This window comes from Leptonychotes weddellii, chromosome 14, assembly GCF_054177405.1.
Source record: "Leptonychotes weddellii isolate Sample4059 chromosome 14, ASM5417740v2, whole genome shotgun sequence".
Lineage (NCBI taxonomy): Eukaryota > Metazoa > Chordata > Mammalia > Carnivora > Phocidae > Leptonychotes > Leptonychotes weddellii.
In genome coordinates, this window is record NC_138382.1 from 80,455,241 (window position 1) to 80,462,329 (window position 7,089).

Below are 7,089 nucleotides of genomic sequence, written 5' to 3' on the forward strand. Positions count from 1 at the left end.
AGCCACCCAGGTGCCCCTATTTCTACATTTTTTTTTTTTTAAAGATTTTATTTATTTATTTGACAGAGAGAGACACAGAGAGAGAAGGAACACAAGCAGGGGGAGTGGGAGAGGGAGAAGCAGGCTTCCTGCGGAGCAGGGAGCCCGATGCGGGGCTCGATCCCAGGACCCTGGGATCATGACCTGAGCCGAAGGCAGATGCTTAACGACTGAGCCACCCAGGCGCCCCTACATTTTTAAATTTGAGTGCTGGAAAATTTAAAATTATACTGTGGCTCATCCTCTGTTTCTCTTGGGCAGTGCTGCCCTAACATGAAGAGCATTTGAAATTTCCATTAATTTTGGACCATCTAGGATGAGAATTCTGTAATCTAGGGGAGAGGATGAGGGAGAAATTCTCCAAGAAAGGGGCTAAAGAGTAAGAGGACTTAGTGGAAGGCTGGAGGAATGCCCCCATTTTGTGGATGAGAGGAGCGAAGGCTTAGGAGAGATTAGTCAGCAGTTGGAAGAAAGCAGGCTTGCCGGTGGCTGTTCAGCTGTGGGGCTGGAGTGCAGGTGTGCATGTGTGGATCAGAGCTGCCAGAAACCAGAGCCCCGTGGGGTGCATGTTGCAGTTTTCTTGTCTTTGCATCTGCAGCCCTACAGAGTGAGTGTGGTAATGAGCTCTGGCTTAGTGGGAGGTCTGGGGTTTAGTCCAGCATTGCCACAGACCTCTTGTGCACAGAGGTGGGTTGGAACTAGACTCTTAGCTGCTTTTCAGTTTGCACATCCTGTCATCCTGGCTTTACAGACATGAGGTATTTGTGTTCATGTGCTTCTTTACTTTTCTGTAAGTTAAATCCTAGTAACTCAGACTTCATTCTTCCTTTGCTGTCCTCAGGACCTACCAAGTCTGCCCTTTGAGCATTGACCTAGGTGTTGCCAAGTCTGTTGATTCTCAGCCTTCATCTTACTCTACCCCTTGACAGCATTTGACATAGTAGTTCAAGAAAAAAGGAGTGCTTAGTTTCCTCATTGGGCTTCCAGAACACCTCACTTCTCTGGTTTTACCTACCTTGTCGGGTCTGTTTTCTGTTTTGTTTGCAGGACTTTCCTCTGGAGCCTGACCTCTAGATACTCAAGTGCCCCAGGGCCTCATCTTGGTCCTCCTGTTCAGTGTCCTTACCCTGAGCTCATCCCGTAGTGACTGGCTTCATCTGTGGAAGCTGTTCCTTAGAAACTGCTGTTGGCTCTGCCTTTAGAGTACATCTTACACCTACCACAGGGGCTGTTGCTGGGGTTCATGCCCGCCTCTTCCTCCTGCTTCGCCATGGCTTCCACAATCTCTGCTCAGGAACCTAGGTGTCCACGGAGTGTTTCTGCTGTGCGGGCAGCCTTCCTGTGGCTTGTGAGCTCTTCGCCAGGGCCGACAAAGCTATGTGTGGCGTCAGGCCCTGGCTACCTACTATCTTTTCCTGCCACTTCCCCCAGCTCATGCTCTAGGCTTTGTGGCCCCCTGGCTATTTTTAGATGAACTGGGGCCCTGTGCTCCATGTTCCTCTGCCTGGAGAGCTCTTTGTGCAGGCCTCCAGGAACCTCTGTGGACACAGCCCTCCCCTGCCTCCTCTTGGGGAAGGCACTCATCCTGTGAAAGGGCTGTAGGCTGGGAAACCCAGTCACCATTCCTAGTAAAGTTGTGTGTAAACTGGGTACTTGTGAAGACCTGGGGGCTATCATGTGGGATTTTGTTCTAGGACCTTGCAGCTATGAGTCTTTATCAGAATCTTTGGCTGTTTCTGCTTGTTGGTTAGAGGCTGTGTCCTGAAGGCTGTTTGCAGAAGTGTGACTCTAATCGAGACATTTCCATGCTGGTACTTCTGTTGCAGTAGGATTTTTTTTTTTTTTAAGATTTATTTATTTATTTTAGAGAGGGAGCAAGCATGTGCAAGAGTGAGAGAGCGCCTGCGTGAGCGCTCGGGATGGCAGGAAGGGCAGAGGCAGAGGGAGAGGGAGAGAGTATCTTAAGCAGACTCCGGGCTAAGTGAGGAGCCTGATGAGGGGCTCAGTCCCACGACCCTGAGATCACAACCTGAGCCAAAGCCAAGAGTCGGCGCTTGACCGCTTAACTGACTGAGTCACCCAGGTGCCTTGTAGTAGTTTTTATGATAGGATTTATTCTGGTTTTGTTTAATAGCTTTGACCCTTTTTTACCTGATTTGCTGGATCTGTTGATCTTTTATAGTGAAGTATTTCATTATTGACTTTAGCTCTTCTAACAGCAAGAAAGTAACTTAAAGTTTTGAGCGTAAACTTGGGAAATGAACAAGCTAAAATTTAAATCAGAGTAGTAATCCTAAAGATTTTTTCCAACTTTTCATTTTGAAAAATTTTAAACCTTTACAAAATGTCAAAGAATATTCAGTGAGCACTCATATACCCTTCACCTAAATTCATTAATGACTTTATCATTCTCTCTCTGTGATGTGTTACTATTTTTAATGCACCATAGAGAGTAAGTTGGATGTGTTATGTTCCTTCACCCCAAGGCTTTCAGTATCTCCTAAAAACAAGGAAATTCTCCTATAATCACAGCACAGTAGTTAAATTCAGGAAATGTAATATTGATGCAATACTATGAATAATCTATACATACAGTATATTGTTCATATTCAAATTTTCCCTAATTGGTCCCCATGTATCCTTTATAGACTTAAAAAATCACAGGTAATGCTTAGCATCTGGTTGTCTGGTTCCTTTTGTCTTCTTTAGTCTAGAACAGGCCCCAGCCCCAATTGCCCTTAAATCTTCCGTGACGTGTACAGTTTTGAGGAGTCCAGGTCAGTTGTTCTGTACAGTGACCCACAATCTGGATATGTCTGCTTTGTTTCCTCATGATTAGATTCAGATTAAACAATTTTGACAAGAATATTGTGCAGGTACCGTTGTGGATGTTTTCATTACATGAGGAGTCACGTGTGTCCTGGTGTGTTTGATGCTACAGTTTGATCAGTTGTTGAGGTGTTGTCTGTTGGACCTTCATGTTGTGTGGTGCTGCTCCCTCTCTTTATATTCAGTAAATGGATTCTGACATTCCTTCTCATTTGTTACCAGACACTCTTCTTTAAAGAATAACTTTCTTTCCCCTGTTGTGCCCCTTACTTTTTGGTATTGCTATAGAATGAATCCGTGTTTATCAAATGTATTGCAATCTTTTTTTAGTTTTTCTTTTTGATGTTCAAATTATCCCAGATTTAGCCATTTGGAGCCTTTCAAGTAAGATTCTATTTCTTTTTCTTTTTTTTTTTTTTTTTAAGATTTTATTTATTTGTGAGAGAGAATGAGAGACAGAGAGCACGAGAGGGAGGAGGGTCAGAGGGAGAAGCAGACTCCCTGCCGAGCAGGGAGCCCTATGCGGGACTCGATCCCAGGACTCCAGGATCATGACCCGAGCCGAAGGCAGTCGCTTAACTGACTGAGCCACCCAGGCGCCCCTCTATTTCTTTTTGACATTAGTCTTCTAGTGCCTTCTTGTTTTGCAGGTTAACAGAATTGTAAGAAACTGTTGTGTACAGTTGGCAAATGAATGTGAAAACCTAGATGAAGTGGAGACTCTCCTAGGAAAATAAAATTAGCCAAAATTTACCCTAGTAAAGATTGTATGTTGATTATTTATTGCTGTGTAACAGATTCCCTCAAATTTGGCAGCTTAAAACAGCAGAAATTTATTATCTCACAGTTTCTGTGGTTAGGAACTCAGACTGGGACCTCCGGGTCAGGGTCTCTTAAATAAGGCCAGTCACGATGTCGGAGGGGCTACAGTTGTGTCAGAGTTCAGCTGGGACAGGATCTTCTTCCAGACTTTCAGTCTATCTTATATCATCCATCCTACCCCCTACCCATTCATGCTATGTTTCCTCCTTCCCTCCCTCCCTCCTATCTGTCCACCCACTGTGCATCCATTATTCACTCATCCATTTTACTTGGTGGGGAAACCCTGGAGGCATTCCCACCAAGGTCAGTAACACAGGCTGCTTATCATCTCCGTTAATCTTCAGCATTTTATTGGTGGGATTAAGCAATGTAATCAGACAAGAACTATTAGAGGCAAAAGAATTAGAAAATAGTAAACAGTAAAACTATTTGCCAGGGAGGTAACTGTGCCTGGAAATCCTGAGAGTTGGTGCTAAAATGTAGACGATGAAATCATTCAGTAAAGGGACTAGATATAAAATTGACATCTAAAAATCAGTAGTCTTCGAATATACAAAACAGTAACTCCCTTTTTTTTTTTTTTAAAGATTTTATTTATTTATTTGAGAGAGAGAATGAGATAGAGAGATCATGAGGGTCAGAGGGAGAAGCAGACTCCCTGCTGAGCAGGGAGCCCGATGCGGGACTCGATTCTGGGACTCCAGGATCATGACCTGAGCCGAAGGCAGTCGCTTAATCAACTGAGCCACCCAGGCGCCCCCAGTAGCTCCCTTTATACCACCAATGTGAAAGATAAAATACTCTGAAGTCAGTTTATGTATAAAACTTACATAAGAAATAGTGTAAAACACTGTTTCCCAAAACAGAAGACCTGAACCATGGAAAGACACTTCCTGTTTTTGGACATCATAAATAAATAAAAATTTACATTTTTCCTTGTGAAAATACCGACAAGGAATCATTCTTAGTTCTACGTTCTCGGACATCTTGCATTCAGTCCATCAGAAAGTCTGTTGGCTGTACGCACAGGACAACAGCTCAGTGCCACCACCACTGTCCCTCTAACAGTGTCACTACTTGGATCCAAGTCACCACTGTGCCTTTCTTGGATTATAGCAGGTACCCCTTAACTGGTCTTCCTAGTTTTTCTATTTCCATGCTGTACCTACCCTATCTATTCTTTGCCCAAAGCCAGACTGATCCTTTAAGCAGTAGGTTATGGAACTGTTCAATATCTTGACTGTGGCGGTAGATAGGTGAACCTGCCAGGTGACAAAATTCTGTAGATTGGAACAGAGACACTGTATATATGAATGCAAGTAAAGGTGAGGAAATCTGAATAAGATTGGTGGGTTGTGGGCGCCTGGGTGGCTCAGTTGGTTAAGCGACTGCCTGCGGCTCAGGTCATGATCCTGGAGTCCCGGGATCGAGTCCCGCATCGGGCTCCCTGCTCGGCGGGAGTCTGCTTCTCCCTCTGACCCTCCCCACTCTCATGTGCTCTCTCTCTCTCTCTCTCATTCTCTCTCTCAAATAAATAAATAAATAAATCTTAAAAAAAAAAAAAAAGATTGGTGGGTTGTGTCAGCGTCAGCTCAGTATCCTGGTTGTGATAGTATACTATAGTTTTGCAAAGTATTATAGTGGGGGAAACTGGATATTAGTAGGTTGAAGAGTGTCCTCTCAAATTCATGTTCATCTGGAACCCCAGAATGTAACCTTATTTGGACACAGCTTTGCTAGTGTAATTTATTAAGGATCTCATGATCAAATCATCCTGGATTTAAGTGTGCCCTGTGTTCAATGACTGGTATTCTCTTAAGAGGAGGACAGACACAGGAAAGAAGCTTGCCATGTGCACACAGAGGCAGAGATTGGAGTGGCACATCTGTGAACCAAGGAAGACCAAGGATTGCCATAGCCACTAGAAGCTAGAAGAAGCAAGAAGGGATTCTTCCTTAGAGGCTTCAGAGGGAGCATGGCCCTGCCATCACCATGATGTTGGACTTCTGACCTCCAGGACTATGAAAAGATAAAAACAAATTTGTTTTGTTTTAAGCCACCCAGTTTGTGGTACTTTGTTACAGCAACCCTGGGAAACTCATACACTGGGCAAAGTGTATAAGGTGGTCTATTATTTCTCATGCTTCACGTGAATCTACAATTATTTCGGTTGGAGATAACCATTTGAGGGACTGCCAAAATGTTTCCTACAGTGACTGCACAATTTTATATCCCCATCAGCATTCTATGAGGGTTCCCATTTCTCTATAGAAGCATCAGCACTTGCTATGGTCCATCTTTTTGATTATAGTTATCCTTGTGGGTGTGAAGTTGGCATCTCATTGTGGTGCTGATTTGCATTTCCCTAATGGCTGATGGTGTTGAACAACTTTTCTTGTCCTTATTGGTCATCTGTATATGTTGATTGGAGAAATTTCTATTCAGATCCTTTTCCTATTTTTAAATTTGATTTTCTTTTTGTTATCAAATTGTATGTTGTCTTTATGTACTGTAAATAGGTTCCTTATCAGTTATATGACTTGCAAATATTTTTCTTTTTGTGGGTTGTGTTTTCACTTTTTTGATGGCGTTCTTTGAAGCACATTTTTTTTTTTAAAGATTTTATTTATTTATTTGCTAGAGAGAGAGCATAGGTGAGAGAGAGTGAGCGAGAGTGCAAGCAGGGGTTGCTGCCGGCAGAGGGAGAAGCAGGCTCCCTGCCGAGCAAGGAGCCTGATGCAGGACTCGATCCCAGGGCCCTGGGATCAATGCCCGAACTGAAGGCAGCGGCTTAACCTACTGAGCCACCCAGGCGTCCCGAAGCACAAACATTTTTAATTTTGATTATGTCTAATTTGTTTCCTTTGTTGCATGTGCTTTGGGGGAGTCATATAAAAAAATTGCCAAGGGGGGGGCACCTGGGTGGCTCAGTCATTAAGTGTCTGCCTTCGGCTCAGGTCATGATCCCAGGGTCCTGGGATCAAGTCCCGCATCAGGCTCCCTGCTTGGCGGGAAGCCTGCTTCTCCCTCTCCCACTCCCCCTGCTTGTGTTCCTTTTCTCGCTGTGTCTCTCTCTGTCAAATAAATAAATAAAATCTTTAAAAAAAAAAAAAATTGCCAAGGGGCGCTGTGTGGCTCAGTTGGTTAAGGGTCTGACTCTTGATTTTGGCTCAGGTCATGAACTCAGGGTTGTGGAATCGGCCTCCTGTTGGGCTTTGCGCTGAGCATGGAGCCTGCTTGAGATTCTCCCTCTCCCTCTGCCCACCCCCCCCCCCCAACTGTGCGTGTGCTCTCTCTCTCAAATAAAATCTTTTTTTTTTTTTTTTTTTAAAGATTTTATTTATTTATTTGACAGAGAAAGACACAGCGAGAGAGGGAACACAAACGGGGAGTGGGAGA

At 44.0% G+C, this 7,089-nt stretch overlaps 1 protein-coding gene and 1 long non-coding RNA gene across 3 annotated transcripts in view; both read left to right on the forward strand.

Annotated features, from left to right (window-relative positions):
* The window catches only part of EHMT1 (euchromatic histone lysine methyltransferase 1), a 139,476-nt gene that overhangs the window by 15,854 nt on the left and 116,533 nt on the right, over window positions 1–7,089 (forward strand). The gene's annotated exons all lie outside the window — the stretch shown is intronic.
* On the forward strand, window positions 204–4,874 carry LOC145717176 (uncharacterized). Its single transcript, XR_014140247.1, has 2 exons — window positions 204–3,252; window positions 3,465–4,874. It is a non-coding gene; the product is annotated as an uncharacterized LOC145717176 (long non-coding RNA).